We start from the raw sequence: 10,985 nt of genomic DNA, 5'->3' as shown, positions 1-10,985 counted from the left end.
GAAAGTATAGCTAGTTACTTCCTACATATAGATGAGGTTGTTAATTGTATGAAGAATCTGAGTGAAGAAATAAATGAATTTACCTTAGTTAAGAAATTTTTGAGATCCTTGTCCGCTAAATTTGAATCAAAAGTGTCTGCCATAGAAGAAAAATAGGTTTTATAGACTATCACTATGGCACAGCTTCATGGAATATTAACTACCTTTGAGATGAGAAAAGGATGACCATCAGATGTGAGAGAAACTACATTTAAAGCTTCAACAAAAGGAAAGGAAGAACACAATGAATCAGGACATATTTTAGAAGAAGAAGATGAGGTAAACTTTGTCAAGTAGCTTCAAAGGAGTTCCAGAAGATTTAGAGGTAAGCTACCCTTCAAATTCTCTCCTTGTGGCAGAGTCAGTCATTATGCTACCAAATGTCCTCATAAATATAAATATGAAAAAGAGAAGGAATATGCAAAATGGAATAGAAAACAGGTTGTAAATAAAAAGGGTTACTATACTCATGAAGATAGCGATGGTTTCTCAAATAGTGATGAAGATGAAAATAGTAATGACTATAGACTTCTAATGCCTTATGACAATGATAATTTTTTGGATGCTTTAGAAGAGGATGACCTTCATGAGGAAATATCTAAATTCAAAATCTGTTTAGAAGAAATGAATATGATTATAGATACTTTGACATACCAACTTGCTGAAAGAGAAAAACATAATGAAAAACTAGAAAGGATCTTAAGAAAATGAAATCTCTCAATCTTATATTTGCTAAAGGATCAGAAAACTTAAATGAAATTATCAAAGTGCAACATTCTCCTCTGATAAAGATAGTTCTTAGATATACTAAAGAAGCATCTCAATCACAAAAGTCATCAACCTCCACTAAAAGCTATCTTGATGCGGCAAAGACCAGTGAACAGTATGACAATTGTCAGCAAAGGCATAAAGTAGATCACTAGGTAAATTAGACGCAATTTACTCTAAGGATGAATAGAAGCCACAACCAACCTCAGGTACATCATACGCAATTTTCTCCAAATATGAATATCAATAGAAACTACAATCACCAAGTCAATCGATTTGATAGTAGCAGGAACTTCTTTAATGGGCAATGCTTTTCTTGTCATAATATTGGACACAAAGCTACTCAAGGTGTTGCTTACAAAACCATGATGACTAGAAAAGCATGAAATCAAATGAATGTAACAGGGGTCAAGAAAAGTTCCTATAATAACTTTTCTCTTCTTGAAAATGAAATACAATGCTCAATCTGTAACAACTTTGGTCATCAAGAATGTGAATGCAAGAGAAAATTTCAGCAAACATCTCAAAAGGAGCAAACTCCATTAAATCCCAATATTTGGAGAAGGAAATAATCTCAAATAGAAAGATGTGGTATAGCCTTGTATGCAGAAGGACAAGAAAATCAGTGGTACATCGACAATGGATGCTCAAAACACATGACAGGTGACAAAGAAAAAATTCACTCATATAATGCCTTGGAAAAGGAAAAGAATGTCTCATTTGGAAACAAGACCCTTGCTATCATAAAATGTAAAGGATCTATTTTCTTGAAATAAAAGATTAAAGTTGGAAATGTTATGTATGTAGACAGTTTAAAGCATAACTTGTTGAGTGTCAATGAAATGTGTGATCAAGGAAATGAAGTGGTGTTTTGATCAAACGGATGTGTTGTTCGCAAGCTTGATATAGGAGAGACCGTGATCAAAGGTAGAAGAACTCCAAACAACTTACACATGCTCTAGGGAGGACAACAATAGTGCAATCTAAGCAAAAATGATGAAAACTATTTGTGGCATAGAATATTGAGACATCTAAGATTTGCTCAAATAAGAAAAGCATGCAGATTCAAGGTTGTTCGTGATCTTCCAAATATCAGCATCCATAAAAATACAATATGCAAACCATGTCATATTGGTAAGACAACAAAAGCTCACTTCATTGAAAAAGAAGGGTCAGCTAGTAAGCCTCTTGAATTTGTCCATACTGATTTATATGGACCATCAAGGAAAAAGTCACCTCATGGAGAAGAATACTTTATTTTGTTCATAGATGATTTTTCCAGAATGTGTTGGATAGGTCTTCTAAAGCATAAACATGAAGCATTTGAAAAGTTCCAAGCCTTCAAAGATTTGGTTGAAAATGAATCAGATCGAAAAATCAAATGCCTCATATTTGATCGAGGAGGGGCCTTTACCTCAGATGAATTATTTGACTTTCATGAAAAACATGGAATAAAAAGGAAATTCTCCACCGCAAGGACTCCTCAGCAAAATGGAGTGGTAGAAAGAATGAACAAAACTGTTCAACAAGTGGCTCGAGCTATGCTATATGAATCTGGAACTCTTGCAACCTTCTGGGGTGAAGCTACATTTTCCACCGTAACTATTCTCAACCAAGAAAATGTTTAGGTAAATAGCACTCAAACTCCACATGAACTTTGGTATGGTAAGACTCCTACTGTAAAATACTTTAAAGTTTTTGGAAGCAAATGTTATATCAAAAGGACTAATGAAAAACTTGGTAAGTTTGATCCTAGGGCAGATGAAGGTATTCTTCTTGGTTACTCTTCCCGAAGTAAAGGATATAAATGTTATAATAAAAGACTTGGGAAAATTGTAGAAAGTATTGATGTTTTAGTTGATGAAGCATGCAAAAATCCAAAACAGACAAAAACAGAAAATTATAACAATGAAGAAGACGGGGATTTTTTTTCTACATCAAATCACAATTATATTGAAGAATAAACCAATGAAGCACCAGAATAAGGGATAATGGTAGAAGAAAAAACTTTGTCCAAGTATGTTAAGAAAAATCATCCAGAAACTCAAATTTTAGGGGAACAAGACGCAGGTGTAAAGATAAGAAGAACTATTACAGAAACCTCAAGCTATCTAGCATTACTACCCTCCACATAACCTCAAAATGTAAATGAAGCATGCAATATGAATGTTGGTTCAATTCCATGAATGAAGAACTTGAGCAAATTGAAAAGAATAATACTTGGGAATTAGTTCCTAGACCTCATGATAAAATATTATAGGAACTAAATGGATATTCAAAAACAAGCTGAACGAAAATGGAGAAGTCATTAGAAATAAGGCCAGACTTGTTTGTAAAGGGTATGCTCAATAAGAAGGTATATATTTTGAAGAAAATTTTGCACCTGTTGCTAGACTTGAAGCCATAAGGATGTTTCTTGCTCTTTCTAGCTTTCAAAACTTCAAAGTATACCAAATGGATGTAAAATCTACTTTCTGTAATGGAGATTTAGAAGAAGAAATTTATATTGAACAACCAAAAGGATTCATTCTTGAAAATGATGCAAAACTTGTATGCAGACTCAAAAAGGCTCTCTATGGTCTGAAATAGGCTCCAAGAGCCCGGTATTATTGCCTTGACAAATATCTACAACAACAAGGTTTTACAAAAGGTTCAGTAGATAGCAATCTATATACAAAGATTGAAACTGATAAATTGCTAATTATTGTTGTTTATGTTGATGATATCATTTTTGGTAGCAATGAAGAATCCATGAGTCAGAATTTTTCTTTAGTAATGTAGCAAGAATTTGAAATGTCCCTGCTTGGTGAACTTACCTATTTTCTTGGTCTACAAGTTCAACAAAATAAAGAAGGTATTCTTCTTTCACAAACCAAATATCTCAAATAGATCTTGAAAAGGTATGGAATGGAATATTATAAACCTGTATGTACCCCAATGGTAACAAGATGCAGTCTTGGCTCAAATGATGAATCAGCAACAGTACATCAACCAACTTACATATCCATGATTGGTAGTTTGCTTTATCTAACAGGTACCCGACCTGACATCATGCATGCAGTAGGAATAGTTGGAAAATTCCAAGAAAATCCAAAGGAATCACACCTTCACGAAGTCAAAAGTATTTTTCAAATATCCTCAAGGAACTCAGAACTTTGGTTTATGGTATCGTAGAGATACAGAACTTACTCTTCATGCATATACAGATGCCGATTGGGCAGGAAATGTTAATGACAGAGAAAGCACTAGTGGTGGTGCATTCTATATGGGTTCTAGGTTAGTGTCTTGGTTCAACAAGAAACAAAGTTCAATTGATTTATCTACAGTTGAATCAGAATATGTGGCTGCTGCATCTTGCTACACACAACTACTTTGGATGATGCAAACCTTGCAATACATTCAGATCACATGTACTCCACCCATCTCCATTCTATGTGATCATACAAATGCCATCAATATTTCAAAGAATCCAATCATGCATTCCAAGACCAAGCACATACCCATCAATTACCATTTTCTACGTGAACAAGTGCGTGAACAAAAGGTAAAATTGGAGTATGTTCCCTCCAAAGAACAGGTTTCTAATATATTCACTAAACCATTGCCCAGAGAGACATTTGAATATCTCAGACAAAAGCTGGGAGTAATTGTTGCATCATCCTGCCGTTAAATATAATTTTTTAGAGAAAGGTTATTATACACGTGTTTCAAGGAGAATAAGCGCATACACACAGGTTTCTATGGGTCAAGGGGCGTATATGTTTTTTAGCGAAGAAAAACAGTTTGTCAAGCTCTGATATGGGTGCTCTGACTGATATTTAATGTCTATGGATATGCTTTGCTCCTTAATTTTTATGACTGACAAAGATGCCTTGATCATTTACCTATTAACAATGCATAGGTAGCACAGGTTTAGGGGGAGCATTAGCCTTCACATACATTCAGCATTGTTGGCATTATGGTTGCTGAGTCCAACTATGGCTTTAGATATTTATACAATTTGTTGCTTAATTCATGTAAAAGTCTAGGGTGTACATTTGAATGAGTTCTCCTGGACAAATGATGTAATTGGTATATCCCCACTTGGTTGGGAGATGGATGTATGTAAGAGTCATTAGTGATAGGAAGGTCATCCTCACATAATTGAGTTATAGAGTCATGTTATTCTTTTAGAAAATATTTTATGCAAACTCTGCTTTTGCTTAGGGGGAGCATGGACGGTTTTAGTGCATCTCAGCATGTACAAAAGGGGAGCTCAATCAGAGAATTTAGCATGTAATCAAGGGGAGCATGAACAAAATAATGTATGTCAAAGGGAGAAAATATGTTGGTCCACCCTTTTGCCTTGATGTCAAAGGGGGAGAGTGACTTGGTGTTGTTGCCATCAAGTCCAAAGGGGAGATTGTTAACATTATGATACAGATGTTGTCCTTGATGGCAACTCACTCAGAAGAAAGATCACAATGCAACATTACAAATCAGACTACAAAGAATGAAGAAAGAGAGGTATACGCAGGTTCGCCTTGTCCAAGCTGTGTGTACACGCAGGCTTACTGAACAAAAGTAGCGTATACGTACACATGCACTTTCATAGAAATAAAAGCATGTATATCTTGGAAAAACAAGTTTTTTCCCAAGATATCTCTTGGTACAAGGTATTGGTCCTAAGTAGTTTTGGTCCATGGTATTGAGAAAGGCCTAGAACTATATAAGGAGGAGAAGATCATTAAGCCATTGTATGAAAATATTTTGAACATCCTATGAGGGGTTGGATCATAAATGCAGGTTAATGAGCTTTTGATAGTTTGCTTTATCTAATCTAAGGAGGCACCTATATAACACATATTTCATTAAATATGGAAGTATTCAGTGGATCTAGAATTTAGAACTTTAACTAAATTAAGTTTTTTCAAAATGAGGAATTAGAAAGTCACTTAATTCACTAATTTTAATGTAGATATTCACCATTTTTGTGTAAAAATTATCATGATAAACTTTATAAAACAAATTTATATAAACTTGCTAAAAAAATATTTCACATTTTAATCTTGGATTCCTTACATTATCTATTTTAATATTTTTTATGGTTTATAGTAAAAAATAAGTTTGTTAAGGTTATTTTATGAAAATAATGATGCATATGTTACTATTATTAATCCATTTAATTATAATCTGATATAGTAAATATCATGTATGTGTTAAGTCATGATTATTACTAAGGCAGTGTTGGCACAATTTAAAAGTCTATCACCTTTGCAACACTAGTTATATTATGGTTGAAGATTAAAAAACCCTCAAAGATCATCGAGTTTATACTCGTATTAGAATTAAATTTCAAAATATTTGTGACGGTACCAACCTTTTTGATTGTTTAACTAAACAAAATTATGATGATATTGAAACACTTCTTTTAATGCTTTTTCAGCATAACAATAAAATTTGAAATAACTTTTAATAATATCTTTTTATCTCCTTATTTACCATAGTTGGTCTTAGTGGATGATAATCATCATTATCACCATCATAATTACATACTATTGTAGAAAGTTTGCACCATTTTAGAGTTGAGGAGAAAAATAAATTTATGATCAAATTAAATGTTGAATGTGAGTAGTAGCATAATTTATTTTTATTTATTAGTTGTACGCTTATGTTAATAAAGAAGTTGATTGAGGCTCGCTTTATGAATAATAGATTAATATGCAAGATATATATTAAGTATAAAGTTATTTAATGGCAAATGAAATTTTTGGTAATGTGTCCAATATATACCATTATTTAGAACTTTAACTAGATTATATTTTTTCGAAATGAGGAATTAGAAAGTCACTTACTTCACTAATTTTTATATAGATATTCACCATTTTTTGTGTAAAAATTATCATGATAAACTTTATAAAACAAATTTATATAAACTTGAAAAAGAAAATATTTCACATATTAATCTTGGATTCCTTACATTATCTATTTTAATATTTTTATGGTTTATATTAAAAAGATAAGTTTGTTAAGGTTATTTTATGAAAATAATGATGTGTGTGTAACTATTATTAACCGATAATCCGATATAGTAAATATCATGTATATGTTGATTTACGATTATCACTAAAACAATGTTGACACAATTTAAAATTCAAAATAACTTTTAGTAATATCTTTTTACCTTCTTATATACCATATTTGGTCTTAGTGGATGATAATCATTATTATCACCATCATCATTACATACTATTGTAAGAAGTTTGCACCATTTTAGAGTTAAGGAGAAAATATTTTTTTAGCATCAAATTAAATGTTGAATATAATTTATTTTTATTTATTATTTGTACTTTTATGTAAGAAACGAAGTTGGTTGAGGCTTACTTAATGAATAATATATTAATATGCAAGGTATATATTAAGTATAAAGTTAGTCAATGACAAATGATCATAGTAATGTGTCCAATATATACCATCATAGATCCATTTTAAGTGCAGATGTAGGCATCAAATTTCAAGTGCAAACACATTTAGAGTGAAAGATACAATGTGTTATTTTTAATTGTTGAAACTATATTTTTGAATGCTAAATAGAGTATTTATACGAACAAATAATAATTTTAACCATAAGAAACTTTTTTTTATATATATAGATATATATGAAGTTGATATTGACATAAATTAGTTAACATAAATCTTCAAATAGTTACTTTTGAAAATTATAAGATTTAAACCTATTCACACATTTTTTTTTACTTCTAATTACTTTACAAAATATTCTGTTTTTATATTTTTCTATTTAGAACATAATTTTTATTTTAAACGGGCACAGACGGATAGACAAACTTACACATCCCCCCATATTGGGCTGTAAAATGAGCCTCTCGTCTCAATTACTAATCATTTTAATGATCAAAATCAATCATGAATTAGAATAGTAACAAAGTAGTACAATTTGATTATTTTCAAATACAACAAGAAAGAGAGAAAAATGATTAAGATATTTATTACACATGTTTAGTTTTTATCCCTGTAATGTTTAAGGATACTATATTGAAAAGAACATATTAATATTCATCTAAAACTTAAATCCCTTACATTATTTCTATTACCATTAACATTTATATTTATGTATTAAATATGACCATGAATACTAGGTTGTGTTAAAAAAATCTTACCTATAAAGTTATTTAACAATATATTAATACTGTTTTTCTTACTATTATTGACCATTTTAAATTGACACTAACTACTTTTCCTAAGTTGAGTACAAATTAATTATACTAGTATAAAGTTGGCACCACTTCAAAATCTATAAGTAGAAATATTTTATAATTCTAGTTCTGTTGTTCAATGATCAATTTTTTTTTTTATAAATTAACGTGCAACAAAATAGGGAATTTGATTATATCAATTATAATAAGGAAAATTAAGGAAAACTCACCTCAAACATTCTATCAAGCATCTAGCATTTATTCATTAAGTGTTTAAATGGTTTATATTAAATAAATACTAATTAGGTACCCCAATGTTGTTTTAAATAACAAGTTTAGAAGATGTTTTTAGGTGCATTATTGAATCTTATTACGCATATTTGATATGGTGAGAAGTCATGCTGGTCAAATAAAGCTTTGAAAACTTAAATATTTTATGGCATTGTCATGTAATTTGTATAACACATGATTACATTGAAATATTAAAAAATATAAAACTCCTTCAAAAAAAATATGAAGAGAATATTTACACAACAAATATGGGAAAGTGTGTCTGAATGTATATTAATAGATCCTCCAAAAAAGAACTACATTTATGTATCATATAAACCTACTCTTAAAATATTCGCTCAAGTAGATCAAGAATGGCTTCTACACCACATTTATTTATCTTGGTCTTCTTGCAATGTTCTTTCTTTGGCATCCATGCCCACACTATGGTATTAATTGGAATAGAGCCAAGTTCTTTGTCATCAGGATTTGGTACCCAATATTGCTCTAAAAATTTTCCATTGTATTTCCCTAACATAGGCTTCCACCAGTCGACCTTTACATGAAGATTCTCACTTTTATTATCCCTAAAGATATTTGAGATGGATTTTGCCATCCAAATCATCTCACCTGCATCCTCATTTCCTGATCTAACTAGCAACATATTTCCTTTCTCAACATCAATCATCAGATTGAATGTTGGCTTTGGCTTGTTGCATTTGGGTCCAACATATATTGGTTCATCTATCGCATTATCAAAATCTCCATCCATAATACTTGAGATTACTTGGAGTGCATTACGATCAACATCAACAATGTGCCTTGTCTTGGGCCAGAAATCCTCAGAAGATGAATCATTTCCATCTATTATTCTATGATCATTATAGATTCCATCTAATGTATCAAGAACTTTTTCCCAATACACCACTTTATTTTTCCATTCCTCTGTAACAATTGGTGAATCCTCATTCCCAATAGTGTCTTTCCACTTTTTTATGTATGATGTTATCCCTTCCTTTAGTTCTTTTAAATAGACATCATTCTGTTTGGAAGCTAAGAAAGATGGCTTCCCTATGGGAATTATAGGTCGACCTTCATCATCTATATTCCATAACTCAACTGGTTCTGACCACTCAGAGTCTCTAATTGATTCTTTATACCTTAGTACTGGAACATCATTGAGTATAAGAAATTGGAAGTATTGAACATTAAGATGTCCAACTAGTGCATTTTCTCCCTCCTTAACGTATCCATTAAGGAAACTTTTGATGTCATAGACCTTGTCAATAAGTGTAGGTGGAAACACTCTATTTTCTTCAATTATGCAATATGTATCCATCATTTCAGGTAAAGAATAAATATCTTTACTTTTTAGGTTGGAAGACATTCTTCCATAGGTTCCATCTATGTCTTCATGGGTGTGCCCCACAGGCAAGAACCCAACCTCAATAGTGATGAAGACACCAAGTGCAGTTAAAAGTGATAGAAACATGAAAAGATAGTGATTCTTATTATCACTTGCTGCATTGTCCAACTGTAACAACAAATGTGGAGGAAGAGGTTTAAAATCAACATTTTGACTTTTTGAACTTCCATGAGATATAAAATCATCCTTGTACCCTTGACATTTTGGGTAAATAGAGGTGTCAAGTAATGCATTTGTAAGTGGGTTTCTTGAAATTCCACTTTCATAAAGTAGATCACCATACATATCCATTTGTGGGTCTTCAAGGTCCCTTAAGCACTTTGCAAGGGATGTAATAGTAAATTGTGATCCCATATGGACAAATGGTAAGGAGAAATGACCAAAACCTCCCGCCTTATGCCCATGTGTAAGCATACTTGTCAATGACAAACCCAAATTTGTTCCTAAAACAAATTTTGATTTGACACGTAGCCTTGGGATTGATGTCTTTGTTTTGTCCATTTTATCATGGATAATGCTCAAATACTCCTTTGGAAACTGCTCTGACATAATTCTATGGGCATAGTAGCAATATCTTCCACACATAACAATCTTGTTATGTTTCGTCAACCTACCTCGTGCCTTTTCTTCCAACTCTTTTGTAGTTGCTGACTTCATTTGTGCTTTCAACACAATACATTCATTGCATTTACTGAAGTTGGTGTTCTTTGAAAATGCCACATCTCGAAACTTAGTATTCCAGATCTTGCTCATTGTTGGTTGTGATATTGATGGGTAATTGAGCTTTTGAAGAGCCTCATTGATCTCTTTTAACAAAGAATTTATGTGTAAGTCGAAGGAAGCAGTCTTAAAGGAGAAGATGTTCCATCTTCTTCAACTTGACGTGTTTGATTTGGTGAAAAATCTGAATTATCCATTACAATTTTGTGCAATATTTCTATAGCTGCCACTGTGTGAGCTCGTGCTTTGCATGTGTTGGTGTTACCATGAATAGCTTTGATCTGTCCATGTTGGAAATAATGCTGGTAGTTATAGAATGTGCTTTGAGGAATTTTATGTATCTTATACCATGCTTTCTTACAAATAATATTCCCATTAAATCTCATGTCCTTTACATTTCTAGCAATAGGTGGTAGGCCATGGCCATGGCCATGGCCGCTTGACATCACTGTGTTTGACATGAGTGAATTCAAGACAAATTCTCTAATACCATTTGTATTTATTTGTCTCATACCCCTTCTAGCACCTGCAATGGCCTTCCTATGGACATGTTGAAGACAATCTTTTCT

Source organism: Pinus tabuliformis, chromosome 2_2, assembly GCF_031772625.1.
Source record: "Pinus tabuliformis cultivar Carrire ecotype Pingquan chromosome 2_2, CPIR1, whole genome shotgun sequence".
In the NCBI taxonomy this organism is placed as follows: Eukaryota; Viridiplantae; Streptophyta; class Pinopsida; order Pinales; family Pinaceae; genus Pinus; species Pinus tabuliformis.
The sequence above is the reverse complement of the archived record's forward strand: the minus strand, read 5'-3'. Positions refer to the sequence as shown.